The following is a 23521-nucleotide window of genomic DNA, read 5'->3' on the forward strand; positions in this document are numbered from 1 at the left end:
AGGAATTCCAGGAATGGGCAATGAGCATGGAGTTTATGTATAAGAGATCTTGTATACAGAAGCAGTGAGAGTCAGTCATTATGCAGCTGCTGATACAACATCGACCAGAAAAGAGGGGCTCTGACTACTGAAACAAGCTGCTGAATCTGTGTGAAATGAGTCAGTAATGTAAGTGAAGAATTGACAGAGCAGGGGAAAGCTGATCATGTAATTATCCCAACAAAAGGTATGTAAAATACTCACCTTGTACCTTAGGCATTAAAGAAGAGAATCTTATTTTACAGGACTCTACAAGGTATGTTTTTCACAGATTAGAATAGATGGAATAGAAGTGAAACATGGCATGTAACTTGAGGTTATAAGCTCAGGGTTACCAGATTTTCAAAAGTCTAAAGCACAGGTTAAAATACGAGAACAAAAATCATAAATTGCATCAGAAACAACTTACCAGGACATGCATTTATAAGGCAGAATGAGCAAAGAGTTGGTTCTATGTGCAATCAGAAAGGAAAATTAAGATCTGTTTGTAAAGTTGGGCTTTTCTTCCCCAAGAAGATAAGAGAAGGTTATTTATGATCAAATGACTGATTTATTCAACTGGGTCCTGCCAATCAGAATGACCCTTAATTGTGAGACAACTATTTTTCTTCTCAAAATGCCTTTTAAATGGCTGTAGGCATACCTGCCTTTTGTGTTTATACAGAAATAATACTGGAGTGTATATCAAATCTTACATAAAATATCACCTATAGAAGCGAAAAACACATACTACACTTATGGTACTTATGTGGAGCCCAAATTGTCTCCTCCATGAGAAACATGCTCAGTCTTGTTCTCTGAACATGTACAAAAGGAGAAATACAGACTGCAATTCAGCTGCCTAGCCACAGGCATTGTCTAACTTTGAGGTGCTCTGGGTAATTCTGTCTGGATTCTGACTGCTGCTCCAAAGAAGCACTGTTCTGAAGCAAGTCCCCTTTCATATGTGCCAGTCCTTTATGGACACCTCAGGTAAACCAATGAACTGGGTAAACCATGAAACCAGACATCTGTATTTAGGCAACTGAATTAGATTCCAGGTATCTACTGTTTCACTAGGCAGAAATTTCCACTACAATCAATAAAACCAAGGGATATGAGAGAGATCTGAGAGATGATTCAGCTGACCAGCTGCCAATGTTTATTTAGCTCAACATGAGCTGACTCCCTCCCCTAGCTCCACTGACCACAAGGCTTCACTGACAACAAGTCACTGCAGCTGTAGCTGCACAAAGATCTCTGTATTTTGGAGTCTTCAGGCTCAATTCAGTTGCTTACACAAAGATATTTAGTGCTCTTTGATATATTCCAGGTTATCTGAGGCAGCAACACAGGTACCACAAACATCTGAAGGAGACCATGCCAGGCAGAATACGGGAAGGCATCACAAATTGCAAAGGAAGCACATGAAAAAGACCCAGAATCACATTCTCCATCTCAAAACTAAATCCTGCTCTCAAAGTCAAGAACTGGCATGTCTAGGGGTACATCTACATTGTTGAGTGCTCGTCTTCCAGTTTGCTTCCAGCTCCCCATCACCTAATCACACTGTGTACACATTGGTTTACATCCAGGCACTGTGCACGCAGCTTTAGTTCTACAAGTAGTTAAATAAGGCCCTCCTTTCTCCAGAGACTGAAAAATTAAAATAAACAGGGTCATGCTGACCTCAAGGGAAGCAACAGACTTAATTACTGCAACAGACAACGATGAATCATACCTCAGCAAACCTCACACTCCTTTTCAACAGAATGCATTATTAATCAGACACATTTACAACTGGTACAACCTACACCAGAAAAATCCTTCCTTTCTTCAGGGCACAACAGGAATATTTCAGAATGCCACATCTGTTTCTTCATCACTCTTAGCAGTCACAAGCTGTTGCTGCTTACATGTCTTATCCACATTAAATTTTTATTCACAGACTGCACAAAAGCATCCACCATATATTCCGTCGTGCTGTATCTGTGTAAAAATCTTAAATGCACTTTCACAGACTGTTTTTTTCAAAACTTGAAAGCTACAGCCTGACCGATACTTCTGTAGCTATTAAAGACTCCAACTGTTCAAAACACTTCCTCTTAAGAGTGTTCCTCCATCTGTAGTAATTGTCGTACGGGCAAAGAAGCCTCTGAACCTCCAGGATGGGTAACATCCCTTTGAGTGCTTAGAAAGACAGCTCTTAAGAACCCTCAACTTTCTGCAGTCTCTTTGTGAAAGACCTCACATGCCAAGCCATGTGATGGAGAATGCTGTACGGTACACTGGGTCAGCAGACAAGACGTGGTACCGTCTTCTACCTGGGGAGCAGGCGCATTACATTCTGCTGTGAACGTGAACTGAAACCAATTGAACAAATCCTGTGCTCAGTGTGTGGGATTGATGCGCCTGTGCTAACCCACTGCTGATCTCCAGCTACTGAGACAGCAAGGATGCTATTCCACTGCAAACTACTGAAGACACTCATACCGTCCCCACCCATTGCCATGTTTTGTACCTATTTCCCCATTTGCCATTTAGGTATATTTCCAAGCCCCACATATTCTTTGGAAGGAATCATGTCTGTGTGTAGCCATGGACAGTGTTTTTCATATTCAGGGCATCAAGAGAGGAACACGTATGTCTGTTTGCAAGCCAAACAAATGTAACACAGTACAATTACACACACAGCTGCTGTACTACAGCACATCTTTCTATTCAAACATCTTACTTTAATTACTATGACTCATTAGAGTTTTAATCTCTTTAGTTCACCTCGGATTTACATATATATTTTTCTTAAGAATTCTATCATCTGGTCACTTATAATATTAAAGAGCTTAGTGTTGTATATTGGATGCATTAATTGAGAATGCTCACAACAGTATAGTTTTCAGTCTCACCTAAAAACTGTACCACATTACTTTTGAGAGCCACCACAACCTCCAATTTCTCTTCTTTCAGATCACGGACTATGTATCACAATTCCTGGATACTTCAGTGATTACTTAATATCATCCTCAGAGAACGACAGGTATGCAAAGGTATCTTCTTCCTCCACTTTACTGACTTACATTCAGATTTACAGTCTGAAGCAAAATTAGTATACCTTCTATGAGTATCTGAATCTTAATTACAAATTAAATCCATGTAAAGTAACATTATCCAAATACTTTTAAGAGTCTGAGTCCAAAAGTTTCACTAAATGTGAAACTGTGGAAAAGCTCAGATCTGAATGCAGCTCATTAAATATTTACTATTTAGTTTAAATGTTGAAAGACATATGGAATTTAGAGAAATCAATCATTCTATATCTGCAATTCTACTTGGAAAGTCTAACTATATGGCCACATAAAAACAATCATCAAAGGAAGTTCTCCGATAAAAAATAGATATTTTTCCTTTTTTGGGTGGTGCTAGAAATTCCCTGTCATTTTTGAATAACTATAAGCTGTAGATGAGGCAAAATAAAGCATAAAGTTTTCATGTCTCCTGTTGTCTTTCTCTACTGCTCCTTAATTGAGCTGCAATAAGAGTAGAGATTAAAATCAACAGGACCCAGCCATGTGCCCTTGCAGCCCAGAGAGCCAAACTTGTCCTGGGCTGCATCAAAGGCAGCGTGGGCAGAGGTGAGGGAGGGGATTCTGCCCCTCTGCTCTGCCCTGCTGAGACCCCACCTGCAGGGCTGCATCAGCTCTGGGGTCCCAGCACAGGAAGGAGATTGCTGGAGTTCGCCCAGAGGAGGCCACAAAGATGCTCAGAGGGATGGAGCACCTCTGCCATGGAGACAGGCTGGGAGAGCTCAAGCTGTTCAGCCCAGGAGAGGAGAAGGCTCTGGGGAAACCTTAGAACACCTTCCAGTGCCTAAAGAGGCATTACAAGAAAGCTGGAAGGGGGACTTGAACATAGGGATTTTTTTAACATTAAAAAAAAAAAAAAATCAAAACAGGTCTAGTACTTGTAAATAGAATAAATAATATTAAAGACTGGGAATTCAGCTGCCTCTGTTTTCCCGTTACATAAAAACAACAGGCAGTTATTTGGAGGAGCTACAGACACTATTTTGCAAACTTCGGACCTTTTTTCTCATTTTGTTCTTGAGAATCAATTAATCTTTAAGTTTTATTATGCCTAATGCAAAAACAGCAAAGCCATTTAAACAAGTTTAGTATATCAATTCACCCCAAGCAAAAATACAAAGGGATGAATTTTTCATTGTTTTCTCATATATTAACATAAATGGACTTTTCAACTGAATACACTAGTTACCTACTGTGAACATATTACAATATGAAAATACCTTCATTAGGCTACCACCATATAAAATTTAATGCAGTTTTGAAGGCCTCAAAACTTTGCTTTAAGCAGAATACTGAGTGTCAAATTGCAAAGGCAAAGGTCCTACAATATCTACTTTAGTTTAGTATTCTGAACAACCCCAATGTGGTGCTGCAATAGCATAGTATTCATTATAAAATTACATTATTAAGTATAATGTTTGCTCTTTTATTCTCAGTATTTATCAAAAAGCCATTCTGGATGCAAGTCTTCCAGAATGATAATAAATTCTTCAACAAAATTGGGACTCAGTTTGACAGATGTGTGATTTCTGACACCATGCTGAAAGCAATGTTAAAATCTTTACCATTTTTGACACTTCATACTACAGAAAAGAAGCTGGAGGGGAAACACTGTTATTATGACATTTTTGCCTTGTTTGACATTTTGTCTTGTTCTTTTTTGAAATCATGACTGCATGATCTGCAACACATACACAAGAAGCATTAGTAGGAAAGGCAATCCAGAGCAATAGATCTGTTTTAAAAAGCAGTACAAATTGCATATAGTATTATTTTGGTTGGTTGACAAGAGTCCCACATTTTTCAAAAACGCTGGGCATTGCTCTCACATTTAAGTATGACCCATTGTACATTGTCCCTGCAGCAGAGAACAGTCTCTCATGATTGAGAGAGACTTAAAGAACAGAGCTACTGTGACTGGATGAAAGAATGGAACAGCACAGCACTAAACAGACAGCAGGAACAGAACAAAATGGTATGTCTGAAACACCACAGCTGGACAGACTGCACCAGCTGACATGTCAGGAACAAGCTTTTATGTAACAGCAAATTTCTTGCCTTTAATGAGTGGCTCTTATACAACTGCTAGCATCTATTTCTCCCTGTTATTATGCATGCAGTATATTTTTCACACACATATCATTTGTCTAATAGCAGTAATCATTTCATATAAAAGACAGACTTTATTCCAGACATTTGATAAAGGCACTTTCAGAAAAAATATTGCAATTTATGGTATAATTTGAAAGCATGAAAATGCTGCATTCAGAAATGTTAGCACAAGATCAGCAGGAAACAAATTTAAACTTCTAATAAAAACTTTGAAAGTTTCAATTGTCTTTGAGTCTGAGTAGTTCACCCACCTGAAGAATAAAGAAAAATATCCTATCAAAGTTACCCCAACACTACTTCAATGACAGCATATGTGATGAACTATAAATGAAGAGTTCTCAAGAACTTACCCTATGGATGGAAACCTGTGAGAAATTACTGAGGAATAATCATAACTGCTGCTTGTCTACAAGCTGTCTTAGACTCACCTCTTTCTAAAGAAAAGCATGAGTCAAACCCGTGGGAGGGCCCAGGTCACTTTCAGACAGAAATATTACCCTTCTTCATTGTCTCCTGTGCCAAAAAATCTGAAGAAAAGGTAGGAATAACTGGTTCACAGAAAATAACCCTAGCTCGTCTAGAATTCTGTTATCTAAGTCACTCTTCCTAACACTCTGACTGATTACTTCTTTCAGTGCTTGACATAATGGACCTGGAAATTGTACATTATTATCTTGGCCTCATCATCTCCTGCCTTCAACTACCAGTCTATCTACTACATGAATAGCATCTTCCCATTAAGGTAATATCCTTTACCAAAGCAGAGCTTTACAGAACTTTCTCTGATTGAATAGATTTTTACTTTATAAGCAGTTTTGAAGCTTTGCTTCCTTCAACTAAATTCTATGTATCACTTTGGCTTGTTCTTTTTCACACAACACTGTTCCAATATGCTATTAAGAAGCTCTTTTTAAGCAATAGCTCCATCCTAGGTATGGATAAAAATAAATCAGGTGGGTAGGAATTACCTGTGCATACATAGCTATTAATACCTGCACACACACACACAGAGTCTTTTGGGTTCTCAGACTGAGGTTCAGCTATCCATGCATAATACAACACTTGCTTTTACTGTGGTTTCCTTCATCAATTGACATTCATCACTCTACTTGCATGACCTCACAAGAAATTGGCATAAAAGACAAAATACATCCCTTATGCAGAAATACAGCTTTTAGTTATTGCTATTAGTCACTTCTCTGTGTGTGACATTCAACAGCCCTTAGGGACAGACTCCAGAGAAATGAGTTTATCAGAGGGCACATACAGATGAAGCCCTGCCATTAGCACTACTCAACAAGGCAAGCACTCCCACTCAGGTGAGGTTGCAGCTTCTCAGGAACCCCATCCATTTATCAGTCACATACAAACAGGGAATGTTGCTCCTTTGCCAGGTCTACATTTCTGCATAAAACCAGGCCAGTGGTTGTTCTGTGGCACAGTCATGCCTGCTCCCTTGAATGCATGTAGTGTCCTGTGGCCTTGTGGGCATATTGAGTGTGGTTGGTTTGAGTCAGAATTTTGATCAGTGCCAGGGCTGTGTTGCAGGTCACCACAGTGGTGCTTTCACAGCATGAACTGAATGGCTGTGAAAATGCTTTGGTGAGGAAAAGCTGCTGGGACAATATGTGAGGTCCATGTGCTCTGAGAAGAGTCCCTGGTGCATGCCCTTCTCAGCCCAGGCACTGCCTGGAAGATTATTGACTGCCATAGGCCAAAACTGTACCAGGAACCACTCTTGAGTGGAAGTTCCAGCTCAGGCTCACCACAAACTGCCTTACTTAGCTTTTCAGACTTTGCCTGCATGTCCATGTGCACTCTGCTCACAGTTTTCCCTTCTTTGTCCTACTTTCTCTGACTTCTTTTTTACACACTGTCTTTTTAAAACTTTTTACTCTCAATACCCTTCCCAAAAATGAAATACATACTTCACTTCCACCTACCTCTCCATTCCAAGAATTGAAATATTTAACAATGAAATAACTAATACTGGCACTTGGGCACCACTAGGCTTTAAAATTATCATTGTTAAAAAGATTAAGAGGTTTCATTTTGAGACTGTTGCAAACCTGTAGACAATATAAAGGTATTGCAGCTGGACATACACCCATGTAAAAAGAGACATTGTTTTCTTTACCTTTAGACTTCATAGATTAAGTAAATACAGGAGCAAGTTGAATATCTGATTCATTCTAATAGTATAGCTTCTACATCAGCTCCTGATTTTCTGTGGGTAGATTGTCCAAACTATGATTTAAGTCTTGTGTTTGCTCCCTGCCTTTGGTCACACACAACACTACTGAGGGTGATGCTACTCACGCCACTCAGCAGCAGATTTCTTTAGGCTATTCCCATTCTCCTCACAAACAGCTTCACATTTTTTATGTGTATCCTTATTGGTTTACATATTTTAAATTGTTTTTACTTCCTCTCACTTCTCTGTCCCATCATTGTGCAGTAGCAGTTAGCACTGACTGTACTCTTCATTTTCTGAGACAAGTCAGAATAGACATGAGATTCAGCACACATTACAGAGAGTAAGTAATAACCAGCCTTAATTTAAAATACGGAAATTAAAGACAGGAACCTCATCTTGTAGGGGTTATATCATTTGTTGCAGGGTTATCCAAACTTAGGCTGCAACTTCTCCAAACACAAAACATGTGTTATCCAGCAGCATTTGCTTTTCATTTTTTTTGTGTGTTACACATATTCTCGCGCACTCTCCCATGGTTTGTAACAGGTTTCCCATATAATTTTTGTGGCATGTATAAATTTGTGGCAGAATTAAAAGATATCAGTAATCAATATAATTCTCGATATCCATGATGAAAATTCTTCTGAAAGATTGTTAGATCAAAAACTTGCTAAACACCATAGGAAACCACTTCTTCAGAAATTATTGTAAAATTAAAGTTTAACTATTTAATCTAATTGTACCATATCAGAAACAAACAAAAAGCCAGAAGAGAAGCAGTTATGACAGCAAGCCATTTCTTCATTTCAGTTCTGTTGCACGATCATTCCAATGGCTATCCTGCTTCTTTCATGAGGAAAAACATAAAATTTTTTGAATCATGAAAATTCAATCATGGAATTATAGAATGTTTTGCATTAGAAGCAATCTTTAAAGTCGTCTAGTCCAACCTCCCTGCCATGAGCAGGGACATCTCCAACTTGACCAAGTCACTTACAGTACCATCCAACCTGACCTTGAATGTTTCCACCATCTCTCTGGGCAATTTATACCAGTGTTTCACCACTTCCATAAAAAAATACCTTTAATCTTAATCTAACCTCTTTTTTTAAACCAATACTCCTTGTCCTATCACAACAGACCCTACTGAAGTTTCATACATTGAACATTCCATCCATCAAATCCCTACCTCTCCAATTAATAAAGAAGGATGTTCTTCACTCATTGAAAATATTCTCTTGGGAAAAGTTAGGGACAGAGAAGTTTGCAAAATCAGGATGCAACTATGACCAGAAAAAAACACAGGTGTTGTAAGAAAAAGGTTAAAATGCTATAGGAGATGCAATACTTTGTTTTCCATGGTTTTTTTTTCATAAGTAACTATATGATCTATTATAAGATATACTAACTATGGAATACATAGTATCTTTTTTCATGTTCCATACTCTACAAGTGAAAAGCATTTGGACTCTCAGAGTAGCAAGGAAAATGAATACAACCATGTAGCCTCTCTGCAGTCACTCAAGCACACAACCAAATCTGTAGCTCTTCATCTTCTTTACTAAATGAGAGTATAGGAAGGCAGTAATGATGAGTCATCTTAGCAACCCCAAATGCCAGTTTTCAAGTGCAATATTCATCCAAATAAATAACAATTATCCCAGCACATCTGTTACTTGTTACAAACTTTAGTGTAGCAACAGTGATATTATTATCCATACTCTCCCAGTTAACTCACAGGTTTATATCAAAGTTTTCTCTTCAGTCCTAAATTCCAGTAGAATGAAGTATGGCAGAGAAACACATGCTCCTTAAACCCTTTTATTTCAGACTTTCAAAAACACATGGCACTTTTAGCTATATTTAAAGATGTCACATAACCTGAAAAATGCTGAAAAATCCCGGCTCTGATTTCCTCTATTTAAGTGTGCTGTTGATTCGACCTCAGGTTTCTATTTAATACTTACATTACCATTTGGTTTAAGTATATTCATATTGAATTCATGTAGTTTTCTTATGACAATAATGTAATTATATGTATGTATGTGGTCTAGTTTTATTAAAGATTTCAAGTACATTCTAATTAATAATATACTCTTAGCAAAATGTGCACAGCAGTGAATCCTAAAAACTGAGTTTATCAAACATTGCTAGAGACTGATCCATAGCCAGAAATTGTTCAGAGCCCTCAGTCCCGTGAAGAATGTTTTTTACTTTGTGTCTACTTAGTTCAAGAATGGCCAGCAGCATTGCATAATGACACAGGCACTACCCTTGGCTCTGAATCAGCTAAAAAACCCCAGAGTTTGGTTCACAGGAATCACCAGCACAAGCCCATTTTTAGGCTGCCTTCCTCTCTGTTAGTCCCTATGTTATGTTTAATAAGCTCTTACATGCTTCAGGACCAGATTATTACCCCAGCTGTTCACCACTAAAATTTGCAATATCGCTTTGCAAAACTGAAGGTTTAAAGAGCTCTGACCTCTAAAAAGAAATCCAAAATCACAAAAAGCAAACATTTTTTTTCTCATAACATTTTAATGCATTTAGCACAAACAGCTCACAATAGCTGTTTCTTCACCAGTATACTAAAAGGGTGGATTTGAAATATGTTATCCTGAAAATGATGGCATATCTCTTTCAGGCATCAAAGTCAATATTTCAAGCATGAATTAATTGCATGAAATATCAGCTCCTTTTTCTTTTTAAAAATACTTCAATACATATAACACATTAATAAAACCAACCGAAAAAAAAACCACCCCACAAACCAAATTTCTTTGCAAGTGTTAAAGGAAGATAGGGGGTTTGTTTTGTTTCATTTTCTCAGACCAGTTCTCCACAATATTTCCAAGGCACAGAAGGAATTCTTTGAAACTAAGGTCTCATTACATACACATTATGAAAAAAAACATTAAAATTGATTTTTGAATGTGCAGTGTCTAATTCACAGGCTTGACTAATCTGCATTTTTAGAAACTAACAGATTGTTTTACTGCTTAGTGCAAACATTATTGATCAGCTTTCTTGCTGAATTAATAGCACTATGATAGGACAACTCGCTTTCTCAGCTTTCCCAATGTTTTCCTGAAAAGAGGCCCATTACATGGCAGGGGGGCAAAGGACAGGCCTTGATAACACTGTTTAGACATTTCTTTGATGTCCACAGGCATCATCCTCGACAACTGACCACCAGAGACAAAAGAGTACTCTCAGGCTGCTGAAAATCCCAGCCATTCTTCTCACCACCTTTTGATATCCCAAGGCTTCTATTCCCTGACCTCTGCACTCTGACATCCTTATTTGAAGGATGGTCAGAAAAAATTGTTTCCAAATTTAGCCAATAAAACTAAGGATTTATTTTGCTTTCCATAATTGCTTTGTGTCCTAATGTACCTGTGGGAACACCAAGATTTTACAAAAGAGAGTAGAAGGAAAAGTGTCAACAAGAAAAAACCCCTTTGATTTTCTGATTTTGAAACTATTCTCAAACATGTGCCTTCTAAAAGCCAGCCACTCTGTCTAAAGTGCCTTGACACTGTCATCACTGATGCCTTGATTGTGTATGTGTACCCACAGTATTTCCACCTAGTCAGTGTCATACGGATTTCTATTTCTAACATGCAGATATCCCTTGCTGACATAACCTCACTCAATAAACATACACATTTTAAATGCTGTGTGTGCTGTATGTTAAGGACTGAGATCAATTTCTATACATTCATATTTTAGAAAGAAACATGATTTCAACTTTTTTTCAAACTGTTTCACTTTCTACACATCTGTGATTGATAATTAGATCAGTTTCCCCGTTTTCCAGAATATTTAGAGAATAATTTTCCACAAAACTACCAGAGATTACCATGGGTGCTTTTAGACAGTTTAATTTTTCACCTTTCTAAGGGACTGAAATTGCACAAAATGGTCAAACACAAATAATACGCATCCAGCCAAAACACTGGAAGTCAGGCAAACACCTAGAGAAACACCCTTCTCACTTTTATTATTATGGGAGGTCCTCCTGAAAACCCACTCCAAATATATAAGTGAAATCACATATTTTCAAGTAAAAATTCTTTAACAAGACCAACCTACTAATGATCCATTCGTATGCACAAATTTGGAGTTTAGCCAAACTAGTGTCTACATTCAGTCTCTTGTGCTTTGACAACAATTTTTGTAACACACCACTAAAGTATTATCCTGCCATGAAGTTCTTTAACTTGAAATGAGAACTAAGTCTGGTCCAAAATGTGATGGATTTCACAGTATACAAGCTTCTAAATTATCTTTAGTTTAAGAAACCATGCCCAAATGGTAAATTGTTTTGCATTGATTTTTTTTAAATTGGCATCAATACCCTTTTTGTCTACACTAATAATATTCCTCCTAATTTAAAAGCCAGTGATGTACCAGTGTTAATGCAACAGATATAGGATAACAGGTGAATGTCAACATTTTAAAAATCAAGCTATTCATCATTTATAATGCAAACACTGGGATTTATAATGCTTATTTTAAAGCCAGCTCTAAATCACCTAATATTATCTACTCAGCTCAGCCAATGTTTATTTATTTTAATGTCTGCCAGAAAAGAGTGAAACTGAATTCACAGAAGGAATGGTATGGAATTCAAACAGCCAAGAATCTTGACATCTTTAAAAACTCTCTTCTCCTCTATATTAGTTTCCGACCATAAAAAAATAAGGCAGACACCAGAAAAAAAATAGCAAAGAGGGAAAAAAGGAGATGTTTTTAAAAAGGTTTTAGAATTCATAAATTTCCTAGACAAAATTGTGATGATAGTCACATAAGGACGGTTCAAATTGATCTTTCTGATTTGGGTGGGTTTTGAATTAAACCAGACTTCAAGGATTTCTGTTCAGTGATAGAGCCTGATGATTTATGTTCAGTGTTTAATCTCATTATTTTTAAAACAAATTGCATGTGTTTAAACAGAACAGGAGGCATGATTCTGAATCAGTACAGAGCCCTCAGAGCAGCTCCAGCAAGAATATAAAACAGATAAAGTTAAAACAGGCGGAAAAAACCTAATTAACCCCAAGTCTATAAATATTTTCATTTAACTGAATCCTGACCATGGATAACTCAAACTCCCTGTGGACAGGCAACTATATACAAACCTAAAGTTGCAACTACGTAGCAAGAGGAAAATACTGAAAAATCAGTGACATAAATTAAATGCACACAAGGCCATCAGCAAATCTTCCAGCTCTGGCATTGCCCACTGAAAGATTACCATCTATTTTACAGAGGCTTGTTATTGCTCTGAAATGTTGGAAATTATTGCCCTGCCAGTTTTACACACATTGTTTTCCTTGTGAGCAATCTCTGAGCCTCTTCAGTAAAAAAGTTAACTCTGTTATAGTACCAGATCTTCACCAGCCCTGTTCAAGCAACTCAGTCCGTCCAAGCAGAAGGGATTAGGAGCCATCCACAGGAGCAGCTGAGCTGGCACTGTCACCTCGCTGCCAGAAGGGCAGGAAGGAGTTCTTAGGGGCAGGAACCACCTCACCAGCACAGTGCAGTCAGAAGATGATGTGTGAATACAGCCTTAGTAAAACACACTAGCTCTGCATGTGCATGCATTTATACACAGCCCTGAGTGTTGGCAAATTCTGTGGCTGCAGCTACGCTTAATTCTGATGCAGGTAGAAGACACAAGGAACAAATTATTCCTTTGCAGTCCCGCTTGTTTGTCAAATTATTCTTTCTCCATTGTAACACCATCTTTAGGAGTTTCCAGACTCTCACCATATAACGTAAAAAAAAATCCCAACTGTGAAAGAAATTTCTAATTGGATATAGCAAAAATTGCACCTTAAAAGGAAAAGTTTATTTCATCCCAGACCCACAAAAGCACACAATGAGGAAAAAATAAACAAACAACCAAACAACCCCCACACACAAAAGAAAAAAAAAAAAGAAAAAAAAAAGAAAAAAAGAAAAAAAAAAAGGGGAAAAAAAAAACCAACACCAAAAAAACCACACCTCAGAAAGCCTTCCCTGTATATTTAAGATCTCATTTGCAAAGTTTAAAGGGGTTTAAAGGGATCATTCCAACTGAGTAAGATTTAGCTTGAATTTAAGATTTAGCTTGAATTCAAGATAGCCTTTTTTCTTTAGGAAGTGAACACAGTGCCAAAGAAACTAAATCACATGCAAAAGCAATGCCACCTAGCAGTGAAAATACAGTGAAGCAGTACAGCTAATTCAAGATGGGACCAGCACCATCCATAAAGCTTTGTTTTCTTGCTGCCATCCTATATACCATTCCTTCCCACCCAGACTGACCTGTCAGCATAACCTTACACCTCTGTGTACACTGCTACAAGCATCTGGCCCAGGAAGAGATACCAAGCCTCTGTGTCCAGGGCTGGAGCATTGCCTGCGTTCACACTGCAGGACCATGCTCACATCACCTGATGCTGGGCCAATTGTCTCTGGGCCTTAGCTGGGCTTCCATGGCCCTGACACAACTATTTGTGTGTGGTCTTTCCTCCAGCCAGTTTAATTTTCTTATTATACAGGCTGTATTGAAGCTTTTATCATGCAGTTTTTTGGCATGGAACTAAAAGCATGTGATACATGAACAGGGATGTTGCATCACATTACACACAGGGTAAGAGACCTACTTCAATGGTATTAGAAAATCACGTGGGATTAGGAGAATCATAAGTAATTGTGTCATCCACTTTGCCGAGTGGGAGCAGTCTTTGAAATAAATTAGCTCCAGAACAATGCTTAAGTTTTACCTCAGAGGGAAATCATTGAGTTTCTGTTGAAGAGAACCCAAGAGAGAACACTATTCACAGAGTGAACATCATCAGTGGGCTGAAACCTGGGAATGAACTCAAGCCAAGTCACCTGCCCCCCTTGCTGCACCCTTTTTCACCACAATTAATACGGCCAAGTGGATCCCTCAGCTGCCTTTGCCTTTCCCTTGTGCATATGAAATGCTGGCTGCATAACAGAAAGAAAAATAAAAAATAGAATAAAATAAAATAAAATAAAATAAAATAAAATAAAATAAAATAAAATAAAATAAGCATCAGAATGTATTGGGAAACTTCACTGGATAAAAGAAAAGAAGATATACATGCAGGGAAAGCCATACTAAAATCTATAGAAGACTATCCACAATCACTGCCTGAGATGTACAGATGTAGGTACTTTAACTGCAAAATGTAACCTCACCTTTTGAGATTGTAGGGATCCTTAAGAGCACAGTAATAACTAAATGCTAGAAATGCATAGGTATAGTGAAGCATTTGCCTTTTTGGAGTATTAAAGTCATTATCTAGATCTTTATTAGGGACATCTATTTTATAACATATGCACTGAGAAATTCAGAAGACATGCATTATACCTGGAGAATACTACAATTTTCTAAGCTCTCTACTAATCAGCCAAACTGCAAATAAAAACATGTATGTACTCTCATATGTCCAGTACCTGGAATCATTAGCTTCCCCACATGGGAAGGCAGCCCATTGGATGGACTGAGCCTCCATACAAAAACATCCGTATGTTTAGTGATGTTATGGCTTCGTGAGCGATGGATGGGAGCACAGCATTAATTAGACGAAGCAATCTTCTAGATCATACAAAACATATGTGAATTAAGCTATAGAAATATATGGCAGGAGCATATCAGAAAAAAGGAATAATCAGTGGTGGAGCAAAGCCAGATCCATCAAGGACGAGAGGGTCCATTAAGCAAAGAAATTCGTTAACACAGCTATCTGAGCTAGTATGAGTAAGACCAGTTTTAGCACCAGCAAACCCAATATCTGCTTAATAATCCCAAGGAAAAAAGAGTATTTCCCTTTTATCCTGTCACCACAATAAATGTGCTAAGCACAACTCCCCAAAAAACAGCAATGTTACCTGATTTTCTAGTTGTTCCTCCTGTTATTTCTCTGAACAGGAGCTTTTTCTCCTTCTCTATTAAACCTCCACATGTTACAGTTGAACTGGAAGATGTAGGATTGTCAGTGTACAGATTGCTTGTAGAGCAGTACATTAAATTAACAGCTTGCCAAATCTCCCATTTCCACCTTCCCAGCCCGCTAAAAGAAAACAAGATTATGATTAGGTTTGATGGAAGAGGAAGTAAATGGCAGAGGAATTAAAGATATGTTGAGCATGAAGTTGGAAATGCAGTTTGCAAAATAGAAGTGGTTTAGTGCAAAGTAACTGAGGGTCTCCTCCTTTCTTAAGGCCTCAAAGACAAAAGCTTTTAGCTACGAGTAGCTATGATGGAGCAGCTGAAGAAGCATATGTGCACTTAGGCCAGGGTAATTTAGATTAAACACGTTTTAACTTATGTCTGTCTAGGCTGTAAACTGTTGTTTATGCACAAATTGTAGAAGAAACGGTGTATAGATCAAGTTGAGGCCACAAACATATTGGTACTACTGTTCATCAGTGGGCTATTGCAGGCAAATAGATACTCTAAAAATTGAAGTTGTTATAGTTCTGTTCATTTCATGCCTTTCTTAATTTTCTTGCTGCATTAGGCATAGAGGAAAAGGCAGGTTGTCTTTAAGCTACAATACTGCAAAATTCACAGCTGGCACTTCAAAGCTGCTCAAGACAGTTACCTAACTTCTATTTCACACAGAACAAAAGTCACTGTCATTCTGAAGACAAACTTCTCATGAAGATTCTTGTAAGATGACATCTTTTTCAAAGATGACAAGGTGAGGGCTCAAAGAGTTATAGCACAAGGGGTGTCATCAGGCTGGCAGCCAGTCACCCGTAGGGCTCAACACGGCTCAATTTTAGGGCCAGTGTTATTTAATATTTTTATAAATTATCTGGGCCCAGGAGTAAGTTTGCTGAAAAACACAGGAGAAGCTGTGGAGTCAGTTCAGGATCAAGAGGCCTATATAGAGAGACACTTGCAGAGATTAGACAGCAACACCATCACCCACCCAAGGAAACTTAACAAAAGCAAGTGCTGGATTATCCATCTAGGATGGGGCAATCCTGGTTGAACATACAAACTGGACTGGAGAGCAGCCACATGGAAAGAGGGTTTGGATTAATGGAAATATACCCAATCTGAGTGTGGTATGGCAGCCCAAAGGGCCAGTGACGTCCTATGAGGCACAGCATCACCAACACAGTAAGGCTGTTGACGGCAGTGATTGTCCCTCTGTGCACTGCATTCGTGCAGCCCCACCTCTAACGCTGTGTGCAGTTTTGGGTGCCTCAACTTTGGAAGGACATCAATCTCTCAGAGTCTGTCTAGAGGAGGGTGACAAGATGGTATCAAAGGCAAGCAAGAGTTTTGAGGAGTGGCTGAGTTTGCTTGGTTTGCTCAGCCTGCAGAAGATTGAGGGGCACCTCATGGTAGAACACAACCTCCTCGGGGTGGAGAGCAGAGGTGGAGGTGCCAATCTCCTCTCTGCTGAGCAGTGAGAGGTCAAGAGGGAATGGAATGAAGCTGAGCCAGGGGAAGATGGCATCATGTTGAACATTAGGAAAAAGTTTCTCACTGAGAGGATGGTTGGACGCTGGAACAGGGTCACAGCACCAAGCTTGACTGAGCTCAGTGAGTGTCTGGATGATGCTCTTAGTCATATGGTTTAGTTTTAGGTTGCCCTGCAAGGAGCAGGGAGTTGGACCTGATGATCTGGGTGCCTTCCACACTGAGATATCCTATGATTCTAGGTTTTTACTACATATCTTCTTTCATGTGATGTTAATAAACTTCCTACAAATATTTTTTCATTTTTATCTACTGGATAATTATATAACTATGCCATCAACATAATTATAGATTACTTTTAGTACATGAACTACTGCTGTACTGTTTAACTAGAAAAAAGGTATTTTCTTCATATGACACTCAATCAGTATTTATATCTTACAGCATTTTTCCTACAGTGTACAGTGTCTAAATGGCAATGTTCTTTTACTGTTTCTTCAGAGACACACCACTGGCAATGTTACTTCTTAGACTTCCTTTACTCCTCACATAAGTATTTAAGCATGAAAGGCAGCACATGGATAAGGGCAACTGAAGGCAAACCAAAACCAAACCAATAATCTTTGGAATCCTTAAGTGTAATTATAAAGGTGCACCTACAAATATCTATAAAATGAGCATTAGTGATACATTTGAATTTCCTTAGTAAATTACAGTATTTGTTGCCACAGTCTGCCTAAAAAAAGTTTTAAAGATTTAGTCAAATTTCCTAACTGACTGAATCATTAGCCATAGTCTGCATGGGAAAAAATATTCTGAAGAAATATGCAGCAGTTGTTCAGGAAGCAATACTTTCCCTGTGCACATGTGGAATACACAAATGTAGGCATGTTTTTGTGAAAGTGGGCATGTTTTCATGTAGATTTTGGTTGGTTGTAGTTCCACTAGCCTTTTATGCCCCTCATGTAGCTTTTATTCACATGAAATAAATCCCTGGCTGTGCCTGATCTCAGCTGAGAGTAAGTAAATGCTTTATTTTGCATGAAGGTGGAAAAAGGGAGTGAGAGATCACTTATCATTCACCTTGCAGGCTTTGTATTCATTAGAAAAACCACAATCAATAAGAACCAAAGGCAATTTTCCCCTAAAGATAACTATGCCCAGCATTACTAGAGGATCTGGGAGTCTCACAGGCTTTGATTTATCACTAAGAATCACCTTTGAAAGTTTACAACTTCCTAATCCAAATTTTGTTTTACTTAACTCTGGTGTAAAATGCCCTTCTTTTATTTTATTATACAAAACTATACTGTTTTTCTCATGGTTACTTTTATAGTGTGCAAGTTCCATAAGCTTCAAATGCAGAAAAATTGCAAATATCTGACTTTGCTGTATAAAATGTGAAAAGTGGCAATATCTTCTGGGTTTTTGGGACAGGTATTGTTTTATTAAAAGAGAAACTATAAAAGCCAGTAATTTCTTATAAAGACTACATTCTTTTGGTTTAACAAGGAATTACAGAATTCAAACCACTGTTTTTAACTTGCTATTTCACATTAGAAAACTCATTCCTTAACTTTGTGTATATTATGCATAGTTTTATTGAATAACACGAAATCTCATCTGAGAGATTCGGAGCTATTGTATCCAAAGGCAGACTACCCTGACAAGGTGTTTAAATACAGACACAGATAGACAATAGACCTGAGGCAAAATTGAGAAGAAAAACCCTATATTCCTAATACCAAGGAATACAGACACTTTTAACAGAAAATAAAAACATTGTGCCTAAGAGATATTCACAACACAAAGATGATCACAGCCTGTGTGACATTCCACCCCTAAATCATTCCTTTCTGGGCTTGTGCTTATTACATCTTCTGCCAGGAGCTAATCTCACGTGACAGGCATGACCCAAAGTCATTTGAAGTCTATGGAATGTCTCTTCCTGACTTCAGGGAGCTTTGCATCCAGCCCTTCCAAACTTCAAGAACAATACAATTCATGGAAAGTTGTTTTAAGAGAACAATAGCTAACTATTGTCTAAGTAGAAAAGAATGCTAGCTTCAAAGGAAATCTACCTGCAATGGTAGATTTGTGTTAGGCTTCTTTTATTACTGTTTCTTTATGCATCTAACACAGCTAAAACGTTCCAAAGTGAGAACATGCCATTTCTTTAACAGAAGTCACAGAAAATCAAAACTGTAGTCAAAACCAAAATGAAAATAAAAGTAAAAATAAAAATATAATTTTGTACATAGTACATTTAGGTTTTCTAAGGAAATAAAAGATCACTTTTAAGGCCTCAATTCAATATTTTCTTAAACAGCTGTACAATAAGGACACAACAGAACAAGAGGTTTCAAAAATGTATCAGTTGTTCCTGAAGTCAGCAAAAGTCAGAACAAAAAAAAACCCTGACAAAAACAACAACAACAAGAAAAACCACACACACCAAATCCAAACTAGTTGTATAAACAAGGGGGTGGCCTGACAGGAAAGCAAGTTATTTTGGTTTTTCTTTTGTAACAAAACCCCTGATTGTCTACTAATTTTCAAAGCTAGAGGTGACAACTACCGCACTAGACACGGTGAATAATGTCAAACTATTATTCATATTCTGAAAATAATAACTGAAATAAACCCAGAAACAGCAATTAAGATCATCGTAAGAACTGGTGGAAGAGAAGTCCCATTGCTGTGATATGGATTTTCTCTCATTTATAAGAAAAATGAGGCAATGTATACCAGTATAGACCCTGATGTTGATCTGATGTGCACTTGTAGCAGTAAATTTACACTGACAAAAAAGTAAATCAAATCTAGCTCTACCACCTCCAAGTTCCCAATGCACCAGAATGCTGGTTCAGATTTCTTCCCTCATACATCAAATCAACTCACTACAGCTATTTTAGTTACCTAATGTTGAGATGAAAACACAGAAACATCCAATTAAGCACAAATATTCCAGAATGTCCAGCTTTGGAGAATAAGTCTATGTTTCATAGCAAAAGAAAAAAAGAAGAAAATTAGGTCCTAAAGACTCTCATTTGTAAGACATACAAAACAGTATTAATTTTCTCTGTAGGTGGTTCTACATGTTTAACAACAAACACTGACACTATAACTTTTATTAATTAATAATTTCAGAAGGGTCTGTGAAGTATTAGATCAAATCCAATGTAGCCCATAGCTCAAAAAGTAAAGTAAATGAGACAAAGCACAAACAAAAAGCAAACACCAATTCCTGCAATGTAGAGATGCTATTGTTTCTGTCTCCTTCATTTAGGCTCCCAGTACCCACAACTAAAAATAAACATTTCACTTTATAAATACATCTAACCAAATGGCTGATTTTTTAATCTGAGTGGATAAAAACACAAAACTAGAAATTTCATTTCAGGCCAGAATAAAATGGTCGGGGTTTTTTTCCTAAATGAAATGAAACAGTATTTCTCAGGTCAAACACCACACTTTGTTTTGGTATCACAAACATTTGCTTAAAATAATTATCAGACAGCCCATTTTGTTTGACTTTAAAAACCACATTATTTGGGGAATGTTATCCTTTTTTTCTTGGTGTTGCTATTAACTGCATTTTTGATCTGAAACACATTGATCCCAAAATGCAAAGTTAAACTTCCAATTAAAAAAAAAAAAAAAAAAAAAAAAAAAAAAAAAAAAAAAAAAAAAGTCAAAACAATATGCAAACTTTAACTCTGGGGTTTTTTTGGTTTTGTTTTGTTTTCTTCATCATGCACAAAGTAATGAATTTTTTTCATAGTTTCGTTAACTCCAGAACTGTATTTTGGGTAAATAAAGGATTTCTGTCCTTTGTTAAGTTGCATTTATCCATGTATCAGCTATCTGCTACCCCATTCCGTCCCGTTCCCATGCAGGCAGCGGGGACACAGCAGCCCAGCACTGCTGTCCCGATCCCCCGGACCTGCTCTGCTCCCTTCTCACTCCGCTCCTGTTGCTGCTGCCACCAACACTGCCCTAACCTCCGGGAGCCACTTACCCCCCTGCCGCCTCGGAGCATTCCCAGGTGCTGAGAATCTTTTCTCTCTATTGTTGCTGCTGCTTCTCCCTATTTTGGCAGAAGCTACAGCTTTGCAAGTTGCACGGCTCTTACCTCTGAGACCCTCTTTGTTGCTGTGTCTGTGAGCACGCTGGCAGCAGGGAGTGATGGATATTAGGGAAGCATGAGCCTCCGCTCGCTGTTTAGCAGCGTGGTCTGCAAAGAAAGATAGAGATGCTGCTCTCTCCTCCTCCTCCCCCCTCGCTGTCCCAGCTTCCTCCCTCCTCCTCCTCGCTCCCTCCTGCCCATCCAGGAGCCGCGGCTCTCTCTGTGCTCCACACAATGCGCTACCTCTCAGCACCAGCTACCTCAGGTCAAGAATACAGCCCCTCCCTCGCCCTCCCCCGCCTCCCCTCCCCACCCCCGCTGCCCACGGAATATGGTATCTTCCCAAGCCTCAGGCGGCCCCGGCATCGAAAGCGCGCACGGTTTCAGCAGCCTCGGGGAAAAAAGAGTCACAAAACAGAAAATACACAGCGAACACCGAGATTATAACGGGAAAGTGCCAGTCTTTTAGAAAATTTGGAAAGTTTAGGGGTTTATCTGCATGTTAAAAAAAAAATCAAGTCACAGTAGCCAAAGCCTGCCATTTGGAGATTAGTTTAAGAGATCTATACAGATAAAGAAAAGTACCCTGGATAGCTAGTTATCTCCCAAATCCAGCTTACCTATTGTTTATGCTCTTTGTTTCTCAAGCTTTATTCTAAATAGCTTTTTTGTAAAGAAGCTTCCAAACTTTTCCCCTGCAGAGCCAGACTTAAATACCAGCAGACTCTGATGATGCAATGCAGAATAAAAGGGAAAAAAGTTACCAGTAACATTTTTTTAAGATTATGAGCTATAAAATAAGCCCTTTAAGATGACAGAAACACCAGCATAAAGCCTCTGACTTTTCAGCTTGAATGACAAATGTGTTCAAGGGGTCTTTTTTCACTTTGAGCAGTTATGGTGATTAGAAGCACTTTCAGACCAGTACATGGCTCCCAAAAGTCACATATAATTACAGCTAACCAGCATGTTTCTCTTAAGGACCTAATTTTAGACACATGATAAAACAGTCCTTATAAAGTGTTTATGCTTGTTACAGAGAGTGTGGAGAGAGGTAAGTGATGACTTCTAAAAGATCTGAAGATCTAAAAGTCTGAAGACTTTTGAAAGATCTTGACTGCTCAAGGTTACACACCTTATTTAGGTGGACAGGGTCTCCCTCTGGAGGCCTCAGGACGCTTCTGGATCTCACGAGTAATGTATGGTCACCAAACCATAAGATGTACTAAGTCAGAGGTTTTGTTTAAAGAACAGGTAACCCTCAAAAATAAAAAAGATTAAAACAGGGACAGAGAATCAGATTTCTATCTATTTTGGTGCTAAAATATCTCTATAAAAGCACCTAGATGCTTTTTTAGAACACTGCAGAGATGTCACATTTGTCAGTACAATTTCTGAAGGCCAGAATTTCTTTCTGATGATCAGCAAAGGAAGCTTTAGAATGGACAGATCAGTTGAAAGTAACATATCACCAGGACCAGAGGTTTCTTACTCAAAATACAAAGCTGCTGAACTACCAGCTATAAGAGTAAGATCTACATATATACCTTAAACCAACTTCAGAAGAAGAAGAGTGGTATGTAAGAGTGCATCACCAATGGCTCGCTGATGGATGAACACGGCTTTAATGAAGCGTGATACCTTGTACAGCACAGAACACTGAGGTGACAGAAAACTATTCAGGATACACAAATATAGAGAGTGAATACTTGCAGGCATATGTCATAGCACTGATTATTGAAAAGGCAGGTTCAGTTAAGTAGTAATAAATGAAAAACAACAGATGTGCAAGAAAATACCTTCCTTGTGGCACTCAGATCCTGACAGTATGGGTACTCCACAGAGATTTGGAGATCAGTGGACAAACAAAAGCAGCTGCCCAGAAGAGTCACCTATCCAAGAGCAGAAGAAGAATGGTCAGGGAACTAAAGCTGGGTCCAGCTCTGTTCAGTCTCTCCAGTGCAGGAGCATACCCAGGGACAGTGGACACGGCAGTGGCATGAAGTGCAGTCCTTTCCCTTGCAGCAGACAACCCTCTCTCTTTGAACCAACGTTTTTGCCACTGCTTCAGCCAACAGCAGCAGCCACAGAACTAGGCAATCCCACAATACTTTCTCCTTACTATCTGCTTTTGTCCAAATTCAGGGAAGTAACTTGGCACACAGAGAATGGAGGGATGCTGCTCCCACAGCCACACTTCACAATACCACCCTTTGATGCTTTTTCCCCTGCTCTGGATGCAGCTGCCATTTACATGCACAATGGTGGACTCCTACCCACTTAGTAAAGAGGGCTTTGAGCATCATAGACAGCTTTCTCAAAACAGCTCAATGCTCACCAGTTGTCGAAAAGGCACACACAATGTTTTAGGAAAAGAATAAAGAAGAAAATATCAGTTTGACGTTGCATTTACACTTCAGACTTCTTGTACCCTGACTGGAAATCTGACCATGGGATCACAGGTAGCCTCTTTGAATGGATCACTGGCTACCAATCTCACAGTCAGACAAGTCAGCTATGCA

The 23521-nt window shown here is 38.5% G+C and overlaps 1 protein-coding gene and 1 long non-coding RNA gene across 10 annotated transcripts in view; one reads left to right on the forward strand and one right to left on the reverse strand.

Annotated features, from left to right (window-relative positions):
• The window catches only part of GREB1 (growth regulating estrogen receptor binding 1), an 88755-nt gene extending 67490 nt beyond the window's left edge, over positions 1-21265 (reverse strand). For 5 of the 8 annotated variants that reach the window (XM_063424844.1, XM_063424836.1, XM_063424818.1 and 2 more), the window contains exon 1: positions 21006-21261. The gene's annotated coding sequence lies outside the window, so the exon portion shown is untranslated. Of the gene's footprint in view, positions 1-21005 lie in introns of all 8 variants that reach the window. The other 3 variants (XR_010083877.1, XR_010083875.1, XR_010083876.1) reach the window with 1 other exon arrangement.
• LOC134565340 (uncharacterized) lies at positions 75-11056 on the forward strand. 2 transcript variants are annotated; one of them, XR_010083879.1, is made up of 5 exons: positions 75-226; positions 2986-3055; positions 4966-5076; positions 5849-5955; positions 10580-11056. It is a non-coding gene; the product is annotated as an uncharacterized LOC134565340 (long non-coding RNA). The 2 variants fall into 2 exon arrangements; XR_010083878.1 differs by lacking the exon at positions 4966-5076.
• Positions 21266-23521: the final 2256 nt, after the last annotated feature.

Source organism: Prinia subflava, chromosome 2, assembly GCF_021018805.1.
Source record: "Prinia subflava isolate CZ2003 ecotype Zambia chromosome 2, Cam_Psub_1.2, whole genome shotgun sequence".
NCBI classification, from domain to species: Eukaryota; Metazoa; Chordata; class Aves; order Passeriformes; family Cisticolidae; genus Prinia; species Prinia subflava.